The sequence below is a fragment of the Myzus persicae genome, unplaced genomic scaffold, assembly GCF_001856785.1.
Source record: "Myzus persicae strain clone G006 unplaced genomic scaffold, MPER_G0061.0, whole genome shotgun sequence".
In the NCBI taxonomy this organism is placed as follows: Eukaryota; Metazoa; Arthropoda; class Insecta; order Hemiptera; family Aphididae; genus Myzus; species Myzus persicae.
Window position 1 is genome coordinate 47,465 of NW_019104380.1, and position 21,742 is coordinate 69,206.

Below are 21,742 nucleotides of genomic sequence, written 5' to 3' on the forward strand. Positions count from 1 at the left end.
TCTGTAAGTGTATGTTTGACTGTGATGATTGTTCCGCACGTCGGCCATGAGATATCCGTGAGTTATGCGAGTGTGGCCTATTCGTAAGCGGATAAGAATTACCTCGTCCCTTCTAGACATTTCAAATGGTTTGGGCCATGGCAGTATAGAGTGTTTGATTTCTCTTAGCTTATTGTTATCACATTTTGCCCAGAGGTTTTGCCATTCATCCATGTATTTAAATTTGGTTGAGTTTAACAAGTCTCTGTCAGATATGAGGGGACATACTTCAAAAGCGGAGGTACCTGTTGTTTCTTTGGCTTTTAGATCAGCTTCTTCGTTATGTCTTATGCCGATGTGTCCCGGGATCTATGCAAGTGATATACTATTTTTACGCTCATGTAGTTCATTGATTATACGGCAGATAACTGGTTGAGACGTATTTAAATTGTATATGCTGATTAAATTACTTAGAGAATCTGTCATTAATAGATATTTCTTATCGTTAGTATAATGAATGCTTTGAATCGCTGTGAGTATCGCTAGGGCTTCTACGGTACAAATACTACATACCTCATTAGTTCTTAATTGGATGTTTATATCATTTGATATTATGGCTAGTCCAGATTTCTGATCAATTTTCGACGCGTCGGTGTATATCTGTATGTATTCCGGGTACGGTTGCAGAAGTTCGTAATGAAGACCTTTATACATATTCTTATCAGTTGTGTTTTTGTTGTTTAGTGATAATCTTAGGTCTATTATACTTTTATTAAAGCGGCAAGGGGTTACGTTTAATACAGTGCCTTGAATTGTATTGTTAATCAAGGTTTCGTTTTTTAATAATGAAATCTTGTTGTCTTCATAAATTGCTCTTAGATGCGGTGCATTAATAGGCTTAGCCTGGTACATTTTTTTAAAGATTTTGTTTGTACACTGGATTCTCTTGGTGTTTGGTTATTTTTAGTATGTACTTGGTTTCGAGCTGTTTTCTCCTTAAATAAAGAGGTGGTTCTCCAGCCATACACAGTATGCTTGGGACTGGACTGCTTTTAAATACACCTAAAGATAAGCGAATGGCGAAATTCTGTATTGTATTTAGCATTGGTAAAGTTCTATGATTAGCCGCTCCGTAGACTATTGAACCATAATCAATTTTAGATCTAATTAAGGATTTATATATTTTAATTAGGCTGTCTGCATCGGATCCCCATTCAGTGTGAGCTAATGTTTTTATAATTTTTATTGATTTGAGCGTACGTATTCTTAACTGTTTGATGTGTTGGCACCAGTTGAGTTTATTATGAAATGTTAACCCATGAATTTTAACATTGTCGCAGTAGTCGATTGTTGTCTTTTCAAATTGAATTGGCAATTTTTCTTTGGCGGGTGAATAGTATACATTTTGTCTTGTTCGGCGAAAAAGTGATACCAGTTTCAAGGCTCCATTTACTTAACTTGTCAAGTGTAAGTTGAATTTGATTTTTTAGAGAATTCATGTTTTTTCCTTTACAATATATAAGTGCATCATCGGCGAAAAGTTTAATCACCGTAGGTGGAGGAACTTGAGTTGCCATTTCATTAATTGAGATAAGGAATAATGTTACGCAAATAGTTGATCCTAATACTACGCCATTCTGGTTTGAGAACGGTTCGGATAAAGTATTTTTAATTTTTGTTTGAAATGTTCTATCGTAAATATGGTTTTTAATAAATTTGAGCATGTTTCCGTGAATGTCGCATTGTTGCATAATTTTTAGCACCCTGTGTCTCCTAACAGTGTCATAAGCTTTTTTTAGATCGAGGCTGACTGAATTATATTTTGATTGTTGATTAATGCGTCACTGATATCAGTTTGTAAGGTTACTAGTATATCGTTAGTAGATCTATTTTTACGAAAGCCGTGTTGATGTGGTGACAGTAATTTATGTTTTTCAAGATACCGTATGAGTCTATGATTGACCATCTTTTCTATTATTTTACTCATAGTGTTAAGTAATGATATGGGACGGTAACCTTCGGTGGTGTGCAGGTCTTGACCATTTTTTGGTATAGGCACGACTATTGCTTGTTTCAAGTTGTTAGGGAAGTTTCCTTGCACCCATAATTTATTGTATATTTTTAGTAAAATTTCTTTAGCTTTGATTGGCAAATTTTGAATAAAAACGAACGGAATATCATCGGGTCCGCAACGTTTGCTTTTCATTTGATTCAAACTGTTGTTCAATTCAGATAAGTTAAATATATCATTTAGCGCTATACAGTCGTTATTAATATTTTTGTTTGGATCATTCTGATAAATCAGTTCAAGTGGGAAATTCAGAACCCCCAAACGATAAATTAATTTCGTCAGATAACACCTAATTGTTTTAACTAAAAGAAGACATTGGAAGAGATTGAGTGCAGGCAAATGATAGAGGTCGTTGGATGAAAAGAGTTTTGGTGGCAAGGAGTATAAATAACCATAACAAAAAAAAAATTATAAACATTATATTAAATGACTAATTTATAAAAATAGTCATTACTTTTAGAAATATACGGTTTATAATGTTTAATTATTTTTTGCCGAAAACGTCACATTTATTTTATAATCAATTACTATAGTAGTATGTATTTATAACTAGAATCATGTTAGTTTAATATGATGTAATATTGTAGTATACAATTTAATTTATATTTATCTTAAAATTATCAAACAAAATATTTAAACGTGTTTTTTAAATATCTCAGAAGGTCAAGATATCAGTAAAAAATGGTTTGATATTTTGTGGTGTCAAATTTAGGGAACAAAACGCATATGTATCTCCTTCTGCAAAAAAAAAAAAATAGCATTAGATTTGTTAGGTGTGTCAATTAGAATGACTTTCCACGGATGAGTGCAGGACTCAATTTTTATACTTAGGTGTTTAAAGAGCAATATTTAGCCAACAAACCAGGCTAAAATGTATTCAATATAACCCATCTAATTTTAATCATTTTTACAATGGCAATTTTGGAGGTTTCTTCTATTTTAAACTAAAAAATATTATTTTTAAATCCCCTATTTAGATAAACTCAACCAATACAGACACAACAATTTAATCAGTATATATTTAAAAAGAAATAAAAAAAATGCACTAAAAAAAACCAAACTGTTAATACATACCTTCATTACTATCCAAATAATTTTTGAAGTTACTTGAAACCTCTGAAAAAATAAACTATATTGTGACACTTTTATATTGTTTTTAGACTTTTTGTATAAGAATATCATATAAGTAAGTAATTCTGTTGGTAAAAAAGGTTATATATTCGAAAAATTCACCAAATTTTTGTATATGACATTTACAATTTGATTGAATCTCAACATTAATTTGAATAATATGTACATCGCATGTCTTAAATATGTTGCTGTATGACGTGAGTACACAAATTTAGTAATCACGTATCAATAAAATTGAAATAAAAAAAATGTGGTAAATAATATTGTGTTTCTATATTTTATCAAAAAATATTTCCTCCAAAACAATTCTTTCAACGTCGACGATAATTTATGACCCGATTAAACAGAGTTCATCAGTTCTAATTTTTCTGCATATTCAATATATCTGTAAATTGACTGTAATACATAGCTATCCCAAATTTAACACTTCATTTGCATGAATTCAAACAACGTAATTTAATATTGGGGTTTGACCATTGGACTTAAAGAAAATTTAGAAAAATAGTTAGAACTTTCTCCTAACCTTTAGCACCACTACAATTTATTCAATGTACAACTTCGAGATTATATTCTATTAGAAAATTGAGTATAGTTGGTGCTTGTTTAGGTGCGCATAAAATTATGGAAAAACCGTTGATATTAGTTGGTAACACACTAACACTATTACGTTTTAAATTGATTTAAGTAATTTTAGAAACATTTCATTTTCCTTTTTTTTTCAAATTTGTTAATTTGTGCCTTAACCAAACACACACCAACATACGGATTTTCTCATGAATAGAGCTCAGATGTTATAGTAGTTTCATTTTGCTCAATATGCTCTTAATTTATAGCAGACCAATCTATGTTACACAAGTTATACAATGGTGAATTTAAAAATCGAAACATTTAATGCGTACATCGGAAATTTAAGGGGGAAATTTCATATTTTTCTATTTTCATACTTATATTATACATATTTAGTATTTTCTAAAAACAATTTTTTTTTTAATATTGGGCTGAAGGACCATGATAAATTGAATAGAACCAGTGACTTTACCCTGTATTGAACTCCGTTAAATGTGAAGTTTTCATATTTGTACACATTCATTTGAGTAGTCCTGACCAAATATGCAATATACAGTCTAATATTATAACATTCACAACAGAATTATAATAAATATTTATTTTCAGAAACTAATGGCAACTAATAAACAAATAATTATGAATAAAAAAATAGTTTTTATTTGTAAACCACCAAATTCCTGTATAATCCGTACTTAAAAATTTGGAACACACACATTGTATTATACACATAAAGTGTCATTTAATATTATAGATTATGTTATACAAAACTTAATCATACTAAATGTTTATTTGACTTCCCTGAACCGTTGAGTACCTACTATAATATTATCAACGATTTCGTATGATTTAATTGGATGAATAATGTAAGTTTACAGTATCTATTGACTTAAAAATATAAAATCCCAGTTTCGCAGGTTATTGATTGAGCCGAACAGGGACGAATATTAAAAATTTTTTTTTTATTGAACTTAAGCACGGCGACTAAGGCAATTAGCTGTTGTAGGGGTTATGAACTGTGGTGGGGGTAAGGTTGGTACGGTAAGTAGTTTTTACGATTGTTACGGTTGTTACGGTAGGTAGCAAACACGTGTATGTGTGGCAAGGTTTTTAACTACTATGAACCCGGTGGTCACCCATCCGGGAACTAGTAGCTGTGGCCGTTACTTACTCCCAGTTGCATTTCTCGACTGGTAGCAGCCAACGCGCCACCAAGCCACAATATTAAACATTATAAAATGTAAATATAGAGTATTTCTTATAATTCAAAATTGTAGAATATAAACATTGTTGTTTGTATTATATGTTCTTTATACGAATCAAAATATTAGATAGTTTGATTAAATATTAGTTTTAAGTTTTAACTTTATTTTATAGTGTACATTAAATTAAGTATATACATACTGTAAGAAATATGAACTAGAAAAAAAATATATATAAAATAGATGTGATATTTTGAACCTTACTTTTTATAGTACAGTACATTTTAAAATTATAGTTTTTTTATAGTTGTAGAACTCTGCAGTCATTATTCTAATATTCTATAGAGATGTAAATATATCTATATTCGGACAGTTATGCAAAATAAAGGGTGATGGTTTTCAACTAATCGGATTCATAGAAAATAATGGTGCTCTCTGAGTAAGTAAAAATACGAGTATGACGACAATCACCATTACCTGAGTTATGCGACAAAAATCACAAATTGAATTATAAAATTAAACAAATAAAAAAATTAAATTAGGCTATATGCTTACCTAAATAAGCTAAAAATAAAACAACAAACAAAATGTGAATAAATAAAATTACACCTCATATTATTCACATCTAAGAAATATAAATGGATGACTCATTAGGGATATTGTCCTTCTACAAAATATATCATAGCGAATATCACAACGATCTACCGATGAAGATCAAGTGTTTGCATAAACATTGATATATTTTTTAAATTAAATATAAAGTTATTCATAAGTTAGGTACTGCAATAATAAAAAAAAAAATGAAAATACATAGGTGGTTAGTACTGTCTACAATATTTTGGTATACTGAAAAATAGATACTATAGAACAAAAGTATATTAAAAATAAAAGTGATTTCATAATTAATTAACAAAATATATTATGCAGTTTCAATTTTTAAGGTCCTGTGTTTTAATTTTCCGCTTCATATTTGTTCAACATATTATAGTTTCTGGTCAGTATTTTCCTGGTTTATATTTTCCTTGGTATAAACTGTTTTGAAAAATATTATTAGAAGACATGAAATGCTATTCTTTTATCATGTAATTCTTTTGAATTATCAAATTTCTGTAATTTAAGTTCAAATTTGTATGAACTTAATCACAAACATTTTAAAACTATATTAAAAGTATGGTCAGAATTTAAAATATTGTAATATACCTAACTTATGAAACTTATAAAATACATTTATTTTGCACCTATATGTAATATAGACTAAAAGTAAATAAATAATAAGTACCTGGCTTCCCTGTAAATAATAAAGTTTAATAAATTAATAACCATGTACATAATATTTTCTATAAATAGATGTAATAACCTATGCAGTTCAATTAAATATAATCACACTTCTTCCATAGTAAAATTGTTCATGTCAATGCAGTTCTTATTTATATTATAACTTCTAACGATGTTTTGTTTTATTACAGTGTTTGTTTTTATATCAAAGGAGATAGCTTCGACCTCGGTCAGCCGCTCATTGCATTCAAGTATGCCCTCAACCGTATTGTATTACTGTGTGACACGATAAGAGGCTGCCTGTATTTGATCATAAACGCAACTCGGAACATCAGCAAATCATGAACGTCACTTGGAGTGATGTTTCTGATGCTGACGAAAGCCTTTACAGTCACTCGAAGTGTTTCCCAGTATACACAGTCGAAGATAGTGTGTTCACCAGTGCCTATATGGTGGTTACAACATAGGCATGCTGTATCCGGGGAGGGCTTCATCCGGTGCAGGTAGTGCCTGAAGCACGTATGTTCTGTAAGATAACGCACTACATGAAATGTGATGTCTTTAGGACGTCTACTCACAAATCTCCTCAAGTCCGAAAGAATCCTACACTTCTAATCTGCTCTGTTGCCATGGCTCCACCTGTTAGATTAAGCACAAGCAAGATGTGAGGAGTTCTCTCAATGAATAAGGCTGCCTCAGCCAGGACGGTACGATACGTCCACGACACTCTTAGAGTGCAATCCTTTGGGAAAGAATCATGAAGTTCTGAAAGATCGTGTACTTTGATAATCTTTCCGCCCATATCCATGAGGCGTACAACAGCCTGCTGTTCTCCACAGACATATGCAACGTTCTCTTGGATTGCGGGGACGCTCCGAGGTTAGGTATACGCCATCCTATAGCTCGCACTGAATAGGACGCTTTGCCTGAGACAGTAATAAAATGTTCACTGAAGGTTAGGTGCGAGTTTTTATTTTTTCGATATCATAACTACAAGAAAAGTTATTCAAGTTTGAAATAATTAATTTATAAGCAATAAGAACTTTTCTTATATTTGTGATATCGAAAAAATAGAAACGATGTTGCACAGTAAATGTTCTCTTGTTTAGCTTGAGTGTTTCTATTTCGCTTAAAACAGTTTTTGATACGTTGTACGTTTGTAAGACGGAGACAACACATGTGGGTGTAGCGTCCTCTTACCGATGCTCTGAGAGCTAGTTAACAATCGTATTTTACAAAATAACAGTAACGACATACTCAATGCCCTTCCTGGAACAAAATAATAACTCTAATTACTAATATTATAAAATATTCATAATATTAATCTACTATAAGGTCCTGGATTCATTGATAATATTAACATAGTAGCTTTACACTAGATAAAGGGAAATATAAATAATATTTGCGCCGAGGATCCTAAACTCAGGTTGTCGCCTGACACACAAAATGTTCTAGAAAAATGTTACTTACCGATCAATGTAGCTGAAAAATAATTATAGGAATATAAAATTGTAATTATTAACCATATAATTTGTCAATAAATATTAAATCAAAGGTACGGGATGAGACCAGTATCTGTACTGTCAAATATTAGCACATTATTATTGGCTTATTTTAAATTTGACCATCAATAATCAATGATCATCACAGCATGATAACAAACTAATATAACAGCTTTAAGGCTTTATGCATAGTAAAATAAAATATGAACAATGCACATGGACTTTCAAGTCATCTGAGTATTAAGCATATCGTAGTCTTGGAACCATAATATGTTATTTAAAATATAAAATTATTCAGGAAAGCAATTTTAAACTTAAAACTTTACCATCACTTATCCTCTTGTATACTATAATTATTAAAGATTAATGTCTAATTTATTTTATCAAGTGGATAGAATTTTTGGGTTGTAATACACTATTATTCATAACCGAAATGTTTTTATTTAAATAATTATTAAATAACAAACCTGAAAACAGTATTCATTAAACATAATTTAGAAACTAATTGAAGATTAATAAAAAAATCAAAAAGTTTAATTCTCAATAATAAACTAACATGAAAGTACGAAGACTTTCTTAACTTAACTAAAAAAGTAACCTTTTGACAACATTATTTTCGGTTAACAATTACCACACAAGGTTTTTGATTCAGACTAATAACAATTTATATATCAGCATTCAAATTAAAATGATAAAATATGTCTAATTTATTTATTTTAAAAGTATAGATACCGTGGAATAATTATTATTAACATAAATTAAAAAAATTCAATATTTCTAAAAAATGTCAGCATTTGCTCGATTATAATATTTTTTTAATTCATAGAAAATTAAAAACATAAATAATGCACACAGAAAGTTAAAGGTTGACGATCATTAGCTCTACACGGAATGTGCAACTAACTTTTATTTCAAATATCTGCATCTTACGTATACCAATACTTTTATTGATACTTTACCAATAAATCAATTTACTAGTTACAGTTAATTTTTATACCTAGATGGTGAGGTTTCGGATGATCTGCTATGAGAGGTTTGGTGCTACCTGTTATGGTAGTATAATTTTCCTAATGATGTAAGGATGTAAATTATACGGATACCCCTGCAGGCTGCTGCAGCACGTTTAAGAATTAGTATTATGTTTATTTAAAATATTGAAATTTAAACGGATAATGAAATTGGATTTTGGTGGTGTTTGGTTATATGTAGAGATTATGTGTAAGGACACGTAGAGTACCTTATCTAACCAAGTTTAGTGTGACTCCTACATTCTGCGGTTTTTTAAGATCACTCCTGTGAATCGCACCTGATTTTAGAAGGTATGTGTAATCGACGTTTGTTGTTTTTCACATTCAAATTGAGGCAAATGAAAACACCAACTCATTGTGTATCGTTGCTTTTAGATCACACTCACTAGCCAGTTGTTCTGCAGGATTTTTGTTGGTATGTTTCTTTCTTATTAGCCTTTAGGAAGACCGTTTTAGTATGTGTTTGTACAATTACAATATATATTCAATACATTAGACGTACAAATACATTATAAAGAGTGAATTCAAAAAAAAATTTGATTTACACATTTTGGTTCCAAGCGTATGAGTTTTATTAATACTAATATTATACATTTCATATAATACAAAATTTCAGATGAATAAAATCATAAGACTACATTATATTTACTTACTCAACCATCCTAGAAAAATAAATCATTAAAATGTTATTGAGACCATTATATAATAATTTATAAAATATGATAACTCATTGTTATTTATAAATTATTAACAATTAAAAGTATCAGTAGGACAATATTTTTATAACTTGGCAACTTATTGTTTTTTGTTGAACTACGATTATTTTTTGTTGATTGAGTTAAGACTTCCGCAACAACGGTTACTATCATGAAGTTATTTATTACGTTTTTAACTGTGTAGAGGGTACGGCCGATATGAACCATAGAGTAAGTTACAGAACGTTCTGTTATGATGTTGATTCTCAGCGGACGAGATTTTTGAGTGTAGTTCTTCGAACAATTAAAAATACTATACTGTAAACAATTGAAAAACTCTAAGTTGGTTAAAAATAAACAATGATAATGATACCTAACAATATTATGTGTGATTATCAAGTTTTTGATATTTTAGCCCTGCCGTCTACCGATATCTAGAATAATTAATAGACCTTTTATTAAGTTCAAAGATAGTTAGTTTGACATCAGTCTCATAAAAGAATTTGAACAGGTAACGCCACTTCTATCTTACTCTATGGTTAGAACACCTGTATATGGATATAGCATTTGGATCACCCATTAATAGGGACTAATACCGTTCGATGCTTTACCTCTGAACACATTTTGTGACTGAGGCCAACCACCACGCCACGCCAGGGCACACTTTGAGATTTGATTTCTAAATATTAGATGCGTTTACAGTTACTGGGATCAAAACGATAAATTTACAAATGTAACGATCTATATTTTAAAGTTATCAGCAATCAGCATTCAACAATGATTAAATAAAAAACCGGTAAGTCACAGAACTGTAAGGGAAACTTCGTATGTGTTACATCATGGATGTATTAAAGTTAATGTGAATTATGTGTACAATATAAATCAATGATCAATGATTATAAAACAAAATGCATTTAGAACAGAGAGTAAAGACTGCGTGTCAGCCTATATTACAAAGTAGCTTTCAACTTTCGAGAACTATTATTTAGTAAATCTTTTAGCTATTAGTTTTTCGTTTTTTAAATAGAGCGGAGCAATGTGTGTGTGTGTGTGTGTGTGTGTGTGTGTGTTTTTTGAAGTTTATAATGTATTTGTTTGATAACAGAAAAAATGGTGGTGGTCTTCAACTTTTAATAATAGTTTGTAGTAGGTATAGCAAATTGCATTTAGTTGGTACTTTTGGGAGTTAAAATATACTCGGAGTTTTTAATCAAAATCAATTAAATGCTTCTGATATAATTTTAAAAAAGACCATAGAGACTTTAAAATTGAAATTGTCACCAAATATTTATACTTGATTTAACATTATTACTAGATATAACATAATTTAAATTACCACATACGCGACAACAAAATATTTTGGCTTTATTTTTTATGCTGTTTATAGATATTCGTAGAATTTTTAGACTTGAATAATACACAGTTTATGATTTTTAAAAGACATGGAACTTGAAAAATACTTTTATTATGCACCTACCTATTACATTATTACATATTAATATTAAATAAATAATACGTACGTTGTTGTACTGTAAAATGTAAATAATAAAGTTTAATAAATTAACTACTACTACATATTATTTTTCAACAAATAGACAATATATTTATTATTTTTTATATATTTTCATTATAAAAGTAAACATTTTAGATTCTTGTAAAATGTTTTTCTAAACTTTACTTCACAGCGCCACACTTAATGGCACAAGTGCGGGAATAGGGCCTAGTTATAGTCTCTGCCGTCAGTTTGCACATGCGAAAGATTTTACTTCTCATGTGGCTCTGAGTATAGCGCTTTAAATCAACACTCAAAAATATGTGTCAACATTTAGTACCAATTTTATGCCTATATATCACTATTAGAGATATTTTTATTTATCATCGTCTAAAAACAGCCACCTCGGAGTTTCCCTTATCACAGAGTGGCTACAAAAGAAGTTACACAATACATAATTTACTTAACACATTCCAAGTTTTTTCATTTCCTTTATTATTAGATATTTAATTGTTAATGTAGTTTTATTTAATCTTTGTTTTTCTGGTGCTTTACTCTTTGATTTTTGGTGTAATAAAAATTATAATGTTTTTCTGCATTTTTATTGTCGTTATTTTAATAAAAAATAAATTCTCCAGTTAAAATTTAGAAGGTCCTGTGTTTTAATTTCCCACTTCATATTGTTCCTGGTCAGTATTTTAATTTTAGATACCTGCATACCTATAAAGTCAATCTTACTATAAGAAGATACAAAGATAATATTGTTCTGAAGTGATCTATACAACTAGTTGAACGGAGTAATAAAAATGTACTTCTTTAGAATAACCCTCGCATCAATGATCAAGGCTGAGCATTGATGAGTTAATAAGTTAATATTAAGTGAAAGAGTTAAGTTACTTTAAACTAAGTTAATTAGCGAGCTACATTTTTTCCCATGTAATTCTGTAACTTACAAGTTAATTAATTTTATTTTCACGTTAAGTTAATTTTTTTTTAAACCACAGATTTTAAATAAATTAACTTAATAAAAAAAAATCCAAAGAATTAAATATATTTATTAGTAAATAATAATTTATAATAATAGTTATCATATTGCATATTCGCAGACAATATTATAAAATTATATTATAGATAGAAATGTTGTACGGGTAACCGCGTCATGAATAAAATAAAAATATATACATTTACTCAGTTTCCCATAGACGTATATGATGCTTGTAAGCTCATTAATCATTATTCATTACCTACCTACCTAATCATTATTAATATTATTACTTATTATTATATTTTTATTCATTCATAGAATTACAGCAATAACTTGGCCCGTCTGAGTAAATTATTTAAACCCGTATTATCGTTTCAGTTCATCGTATTTACTATTTACCTAACTAAATGAATACCTGGGAAGCTGATTCATTTTTATTTTTAATAAACCACCAAATAAGGAATGTCCGTTATTGGTTTTAATAGTGGAGTAGGGAACATTAAGCCATATACAAAATATAGTCTGTCGAGTCTCGACTGTTTCATATTAAATATTGTATTCTTACTATTAAGAGGAGACCACACCAGCATGTGCTGTCTCCGTCTTACAAATGTACAACATAGCAAAAACTGTTTAACGCGGGACAACTTTTCTCGCACCATATTTGTTGTAGAATTACCAAATTTTCACAACACGTAAAGAAGAACTTTATCTGTGCAACAGCGTGCTTTTTTTTTAATTACGCTTTCCAATCATTTTTTATAAGTAAATGAAAAATACAAAAAAACAAAATGTTTAGAAGCAAATAACTTTTATTGTATTTATGTTATCTAAAATATAGGCAAGCTGTTACATAGATAATTTTCTACTCGATATGTTCAGAAATTTTGGAGCCACTACTACAAACACAGAAAGATAAAAGTTGTCCCGCGCAAAACAGTTTTTGCTATGTTGTTCCCTTGTAAGACGGAGACAACACATGCGGGTGTGGCATCCTCTTATTGAATAATATAAGATATTATAATATATTGTGTTAGTGTGTTCCTAATCCCCCCAGGGGAAACACTTCATGTAATACAGGTATTGCGAACCCGGGGCCCTAAGCTCCTCTCCTCGCTAGGCAAGGGAGGTTGATCGTATTGCTAACGGCCCTACATCGGAAAACACTCCAAATGTTAAGAAACCACAAAACAAGCCTCGGATATGAAAGAGAACTGGACAAAGACTGGAATCGGAAAACTGCATCAAAATTGGGACTTGGAATATTAGAACTTTAAATAAACCGGGTGCGTTACAATATATGCTGGACGCTACCCAAAATTTGCCATTAGCACGCATTTGCACACTTCTCACAATGCGTATGGTCGGATGGATAGATATGTGCAATGTGCATGTATAATTTTTTTAATTTTAGATTTTTTGTAAAATATAGAATTAAGATACTTAGATTTTTTATCAAATAGATTTTTTATTAAATATAGATTATTTTTTTACGTTTAGATTTTTATCAATTATAGATCTTTTCAACTACGCTTTTTTATAGAATTAATATTTTTTAGATTTACTTATATTTTATAATAAATACAGATTTTTTTATAAATCAAATTTTAATAAAAAAAAAGCAAAGTTGAATTTAATAAAAAATGGTATTCATATTTATCTATTTTATAAGTCAACTTTAAAAATGATTTTATAATAATTTAGGAATTATTTTAATTAATATTTTTCATAAATAAAATTGTAGAGAAGTATGTGAATGTGCAGCCCTTCCTCAATTAAAAAAGCTTCTAACAACTGGCAAGATTAAATTAAAAAAAAAAAAAAAAAAACGGGTTTTCCCGGGAAAATGGAAAATTGTCGGGTTCGGCGACAGTCGTGTAGATGCGTGCTAATGGCGTGCTAATGTTTGGTAAAAAAAAAAATTGTAAAAAAGTGATTATTTCCTTATGAGGAGGGCTGGAGTAACGTTACGCCAGCCCCCCTCACAGTTTTTTATACATAACTCGTAAAATAAAGTCGTGCAAATTCTAAAAATAGTCGTGCAAATGCATGCTAATGGCGTGCTAATTCGTGACCTAGTTTCTTATGTAAAAAGTTCAATGAGGGAGGCCAGGGTAATGTACGTCATTAATTTATTAAAGTAACTTATTTTTAACTAAGTTAGTTTTATTTTCTAATTAACTGAAAAATGAATGTAACTTTTAACTTTACTTAACTTACAGTATTCTATATTAACTTAACTTAACGAGTAAAAAAAATAGTTTACTTGTCTAGCCTTGTTTATTATACATTTATAATAAATTATTTTAAATCAAAAATATAAAGCTTTGAACATTACATGTCATAACACATAAGTCTATCGATCTGGTAATATATAACTCTAACGCAGGTATATTTATTTATATGATACGTTTTAAGTAAAAAAAAAAAAAATTAAAATGTAATATGTGGTTCCCCGAAAGTTTTTTGAAAAAACATAAATTAATAATTTATTTTTTCACCATTTTAGTTCAAATTTGTATGAACTTCATAAAAACCATAAATATTTTAATACTATATTATAGGTGTAGTTAGAATCTAAAAATTTTTGAGATATGGAACTTGTAAAATACTTTTATTGTATACTTATATAGTTATACCTAATACATATAAAAATAATGAATAATAATTACCAGTCACATCTGTAAATTATAAAGTTTGTTGTAATCGTATGCAGTTCAATTAAATGTAATCACACTTTTTTTAAATTAAAATTCTTCATATCAATGCATTTATTACAAATGTTATGATTTTTAAAGATGTTTTATTTTATTGCAGTGTTTGTTTTTATATATCAGAGAAGATCCAAATTGTATGAATGTAGTTTTTAAGAAAATATAAGTATTTCTTCGATGATAATTGATATATACTTTATATGTTGTATGTTTTCCTTGTAGTCAAATGCTAAATGTTTTATTTTCTCGTGTATAACATTTTGAAGTTTGAAGTGCATAATATTATTTGCTGATAAAGACAAATCAAGAGTGATGTGTAACGTTTCTTAATATAGTTATATATTTAAATTAATATAATATGGTGCTTGTGTAATGAATTACATGTTACTATATGACATATGTTTGAAATAAGTTGAATAGTTAATCAACACATTCTACTATTTAAGAATAGATTCTGAACAAACATCAGTTTGAAATAGTAAGTACAGAAGGGAAAGTAAAAATATGGCAATAAACATAGAAAACACTCACCAATTTGTCCTGTAAGGAAATTTATAATACACAAATGTTAATACGAAATTAAAATTTTAAATTTACTATGCAATTTTAAGTTGTATTCAATGTGTTTGACCATTTTGTTTTTTCCACTACTAATGGAAATGTATTAATTCTGATTTGAGGATATTACAAATATTGACTACCTATATATATATAAGTAAAATTACCCTTGTTATTTTATGTGTTTCACATTTGAAGGTTATTTAACTTTTGGTTTTATTTTTTAAACCACCTTATTTTCTATTTTGATGTAGAAACATTATAAATAACAGCGACTGAACATTTAATTTTGAATATGACCATTTTTTAAAACAACTTCTGATAATTAAATTAAGATATAAGGCTCAACATGTACTGTAATGTTTTTGATCTACAATGTCTATTTTTATCTACAAATGGGCATCGAAACTATATTGGATTTAATAATTAATATTTTTATATAATTTTGAAATCTTCAACAGTATAAAATAAAATAAAAAAAACAAAAATAAACTTACCAATTACGCCTATCAAAAATTGAAATAATAATTAATTAGCTATTACCTATTAATAATAACTACCTACGTATGTATAACTTAATTCAACATATTCAATAAAGTAACTTTTTTTAAAAAATCTTAATTTTCATAGCTTTTTTAAATAATATGCAGGTAAAAATTTCAAACCACCAACATATGTCACATCACACAAAGTTATACTTTATTACCAAATTCACAATATAATAAAAAACTCAAATTTGACATACTATTAAATGTAGCTAAATAAAAAATATAAATACGTTTATGCATTGTTGTTCAGGTAAAAATGATTAAACTTATAAAAAATAATTAACTTTACTTTTGATACCATTTATGAACATTTTTTTACTTCTTTCAACTAGACGAATTACAAAACTTATAAATACTTACCCAGAATACGATCTATAAAAACAAATATTATATTATAGCCTATAATAATTGGGTTTTTTAATAGAATTACCTATCATTGTTTTTTACTAGCTTTGTTTTTGCGAAAATTATTTTAAGATTTATATAAGTTCTAAATATTTCTAAATGTCTAATAAAGTAAAAAATTGAGGTAATTAAAATAATTATTTGTTACCTTCTAACAATAATCTTACCTTTATGGGCAGCGATATTATATGGTGAATCTATAATAAAATAATGCTTGAGTAAATTCCATAAAAAATATAGGTGACTGGTTCACTGATCTCTCTACGACACGTCAACTTTCAAATAGAAATCAATGTCCATAAAATACTGATTTGGAATTTATGGTTTTTGTGATATCGTCAATTGGGTTAATAGTCATTAATATCAACTATTCTTAATACACAATAAACAACCCCTTTCAATTTTTTGAAATAGGTGCTAAATCATCTTTTTTGGTTTATTTTTTTTCTTCGGGTTTATCCGGTGACTAGGACCACCCCGTCTCCAACCCGATATTCCTACCATCTAATGCCTGAGTCGGTTCCGGGACATTTGCGGTCGGCTTTTTATTTATTTCTATTAACCTGACTATGCAATTTAAGGTGCTATATACAATATTATATTCTAAATACATATTATTAAGCGTGTTGAGTAATCGATGCTCTGCTCTAGAATGCTTTAACATAATTAATAACTTGTGTTTAAAATGATATCAGCCTGGGCTCATAATTAATTTGTATTAATATTTAAATTGTTATTAGTTAGTCTTATATTGTATAATACTATAATATTGATTTAGAAGTTTCAATTATTTTGTTATTTGATCCTGGTCTTGAATTAACTAAACCATATTATTCTACTCGTAATTTTATAATTTCAATTTTATTATCAAAATGATTCGGTTTGAATAGCGTTTTTCATTTATCCTTTGGGCAATCGCTTTCCAGGTTATTTCATCCGATCTTGAAATTCATACTTTCGTAAGCTGACAGAGGTTCGACAAACCAAGTGTAAAGTGTAATGTTTCTTAATATAATCATCTAAATGTATATAATTTGGTTTTAATGTGATTTAATTTCAGGAGAGGTTATGCTTGAGTTGGGTTGATTAGTTTATTAAAACATTTAACTATTTAAGAACGAGTTCTGAACAAACATCAGTTGAAGTTGGGTACAAATACCCACACAACAATTTTTGAATTGTCATCTGATCATCCCAAGAGAAAGGAAAGTAGAAATACGGCAATAAACATAAAACATGAATAATAAAAAAAAACATGTAAACTTACCGTCATCGTCTGCAAAGAAAAATGTGATACATCAGAGTTAATTCAAAATTAAAATTTAATATGAAATTTATAGTTGTTTTCAATGTGATTGATCTCTTTTGTTTTCTCTACTACTAATGAAAATGTATGAATTCTGTTCGGATATTACAAATATTGCTTATTATTTTATGTGTTTTCCATTTGAATGTTATTTAATTTTTGATTCATAAATAATTGTGCGGCTGCACAAATAAAAACACAGAATTTAATTAATTTTAAATATTTTTATTAAAAATACTTCTATATTTAGTTTGTATTACGGTAGTTACACGTAAATTATTTATGATAGAGATTCGACAAATCAGGTGTAATGTGTAACGGTTAGGTTACACGGAAAAAAATAATTTAGTAATTGTTAATAGTTGATCATAGTTTAGTTGTGTCACCTTAATAATAGTTAATCCAGATTCGTAGTTAATTGTCGTTACCAAAACGATTAATAACATGTATCAAATGATTTTAGTTGTTTATATTATAGTTGAGTTAGCTTAATATAAAGCTGCTTAAAAGTATAACTATTTTATTTGTTTCACATTACCAAACAATTTAGTTAATTCTATGTTTTTAAGATCCAACTGTATTAATTTAGTTGTATATTACAGGAGATTCTATTTTTATACTTTTAATTGGGTAAATCCGTATTGGTATTCCTACGCCGCGCGCCGTTTCCGTAAACATGTTAGAGAAGAGTAGTACCGTAGAATAAACGCGGCGGACGCCGGACAATGGACATTATACATTTTAGTATTTTACACGTGATACGTCTAAATGTCTTAATTGTTCTTATTATTTCTTTATTCAACCGTTTAACTGTTAGTTTGGATTTCAATTTAGCAGATCTTTTAGCATTGTGATTGTGAATTTGTGCTTCAGTAGTCAGTACCACGATCTCATATAACACATACATAGGTAAGTGAAATTTAATTATTGTTGTATTATTTTGAATTTGACTTGGTAAAACATTAAAGTAATATAGGTAGTCATATTAGTGGGTAACTTATTAATTTACTGATTTAATAATTAAATATCATAGTTTATATAGTACCTACCCATCCAAACAAAAGAATTATTAATATCTTAATCACAAATTTTAAAATATGAAAAATAACATTGCGATTCTCATCGGGCCAGTTTAAAATAATACAAATTTCAATAGGTATTAGATTTTAGAACTTCTTTCTTTTGGGTTATGTTTTTTCATTAGAATAAGGCATGAAGATGAGAATATGTGTGTCAACACAATTTACAAGATAGTTAATTAATGTAGTTTGTTAGACAACTAGAGTAGTACTATTTTTCCTATAGTAAAATTCTTATTTGTAATACAAATTAGTAAATGACAACATAATTTTTAGTATCATAATTTATTCAAATTTAAAATATGTTATATACTTATATAGGTAGTTATTGGAAATTGAAGATTACTTAGGTATACCTAATTGATTTTAAAATGGACAGTTGAACTATTGATATTTTGAAGCAATGTGAGATGCCCGAACATGTTATCAATAAGTTTATAGGTAATATTTCGTAGGCAAGCCTTAAGCTTTCTCTATTTAATTTAAAAGGAAATGTATGGTCTCTCTCAAGTTAAATTAATAATATTAATTAAATTATTACTATCCAAATTAAATGTATTTTTTATAGAAGAAGAGATAGACAAAATAACCTTTCTAGCCCTTACTGAAAGTATGCTTAAAGAATTAGTACCCAAATTAAAATTAAGAGCTATATTATATTCAAAAATAGTTGAACTAAAAGAAGAAAAATGTACAGTACACCTCAAAGACACAAATATTGCTCCAAACAAAGTAACATAAAATTTGGCCGTTATTAATATTTAATACTTGTACTTGCTAATATTTAATTTTATACAAAGGACGAAGAGTTTGTTAATTTGATTAGTCCAATAAATACCATAGATATGATGCATGATATAACAAATTTTGAAATAATGAATGAAAAGGAAATGGATGGAACAGTAATTGATAATAGCTTAGTATTGAGCAGTGATGAATTTTTAATACAGGTTAACTATTTTATTATATTTCGTATATTAATCAACTGTTAACAAATAAGGTTTCAATTTGATTCATTTGATGAAATTATAGGATATTCCATCTTGTAACAATCGCATTAAATTTATTTTGGAACAATCTCAAGAAGGAAAAAATGTTTTAAAGTTTTATCAATCATCTAACAATTTTTCATATGCTGTAAGAAACAAACTGGTTCGATTAATAATTGATTATGAAGTTACACATAGTCCAGATCAAAAACTTTCTATGAATTACTTACTTCAGTTATCCCAAAGTATTGTACAGATTTTCCCCAATGAATCAGAAAGTACATATTTTATTCCTTACTTAAAACATAAAGAATATGTTAGACCAACAAGAGGGAAATTATTTGACCGGTATTGCAATTTGACAAAGGATATCAGAAAATTAAATGTCAGCCCATCTACAACCACAGGTGAATGTTCCTCAAATACCCCAGTAACTGCATTCAACCAAGGTTTGTTAAAATAAAACTAATAACTGTCTACACTCACAGTAAAAATGTGATATATTATAGAGAATTTTAAATATTTTCTTTTCATAGATTTAAACGATAGTATCTTATGGTTGAAAAACAATAGAGAACCCATGGATATTGTAGTTAATAAATGGACAGAAACGTTTAGTTTAAGATATGATCAAATGTTAAAAAGTAATAAACAATTGAACTATTTTCTTGAATATCCTGCTATAAAAGGTCCTCTAGGGTATAAGTTGGTATGTACAACATTATAGCTAAATAAACCAAAGTTAAATAAAATTATATCTTTGTCAATAATAATAATAATTATAATTGTTTATTTGTACCTACCAAACCAAATTGAAATATAATAAGAGAGTTAATAATTACAAAATTAATCTTAAAAATATTTTAATTTCAGATTGAAATTGATTTTAATATATTGCAACCAGAAAAGCAATTAAAATTGTTTGACTTATTTCCCATTTTAATTGAATGTTTGCCAAAATACATTAAACACTTTAAACCGCAGCTTAACAAAGAAGCAAGTTATCAAAGATTTTTAAACATTATTCCTACCGAAAATAGACAAGGTAAGAAGAACCAACATTTTTACATTTTTATTGAGATCTATAATTGAATTATTTATTTTAGAGATTACAGTTGCAATTTTAACATACCTACCAAGAATTTTTCCTTGTGTCACAATATGTGTTCCAAACACCAGAATTGTGAATAGCAACAAAAGAGCGAAAACATTTGATAGCTGGAGACCATCTAACAGAGAAATTTCCGAAGGTTTTATTTGCATAATAAAGGTATGGTATAAAATAAATAATACAATGATAATTTAATATGATCATAAAATGTAAATTTATATTTTACAGAATGCTATAGAACTCCAAGAAGTTTATTTGAATAAAGAAAATAAAGCATCTACTTTTGGGTTAACAGTACAACCGTATGTCACCTTACTTTGTTCAGATCCTTCAAATGAGTTTATTGTTGCTGCATCATATGTTGTCATTAACAAGTTTGTGTACTCAGTGGAAACACCATTAAAAGCCGTCGATATTTGCTTCAAAACTTTTTTTGCGCTTAATTTAAACTATCCAAAAGAATCTAACCATATTTGGCAATTTATCCAACAATTTTTATATGAAATTACAACCAAAACTGACAAGAATTATCAGTCAGTGAATCTTATTATTAACGATTTAAAAAAATTGAAAGTGTAATATTATATTTAATAAGGTACTAAACTATTTTGTTTTCATTTTATACTACATTTAATAATTAAAGATGCCGCAGTGTTATAAATGTTTTTTAATTATTAACACTTTTGATCAATTATTTTTACATATTAAAGTGTATCATCCACATGACACTACCCCTTTTAAATGTCTTGAGATTAATTGTCATCGAGTCTTTGATTCTCTTAAATCATTTAAAAAACACACAAGAGTCCATTCTAATAATCCTATAAACATTCATTGTGTTTCTACATTTTCACCAAACCAACCAACTAATTCTGTTCAGCCTGTTGAAATAGAACCAAATATTTTTCCAGCTGTTGAAATTTCAACTAAAAACAATCAAATTGAAGATTTTGAATTGAGTGTATATAACAAAGCTTTGTGTTTGTTATCAAAATGGTATGGTGAATCTGGAGTACCTCGAAATAAAATTCAATTAATTATTGATGATTTCACTGATTTTATCAACGATTTTTTACCACAATTTAAAAATGAAGTATTAAATACATTA

The 21,742-nt window shown here is 28.2% G+C and overlaps 1 pseudogene; it reads left to right on the forward strand.

Moving 5' to 3' along the window:
* Window positions 1-18,905: 18,905 nt before the first annotated feature.
* On the forward strand, window positions 18,906-21,213 carry LOC111041771 (annotated as a pseudogene).
* The last annotated feature ends 529 nt before the right edge of the window (window positions 21,214-21,742 follow it).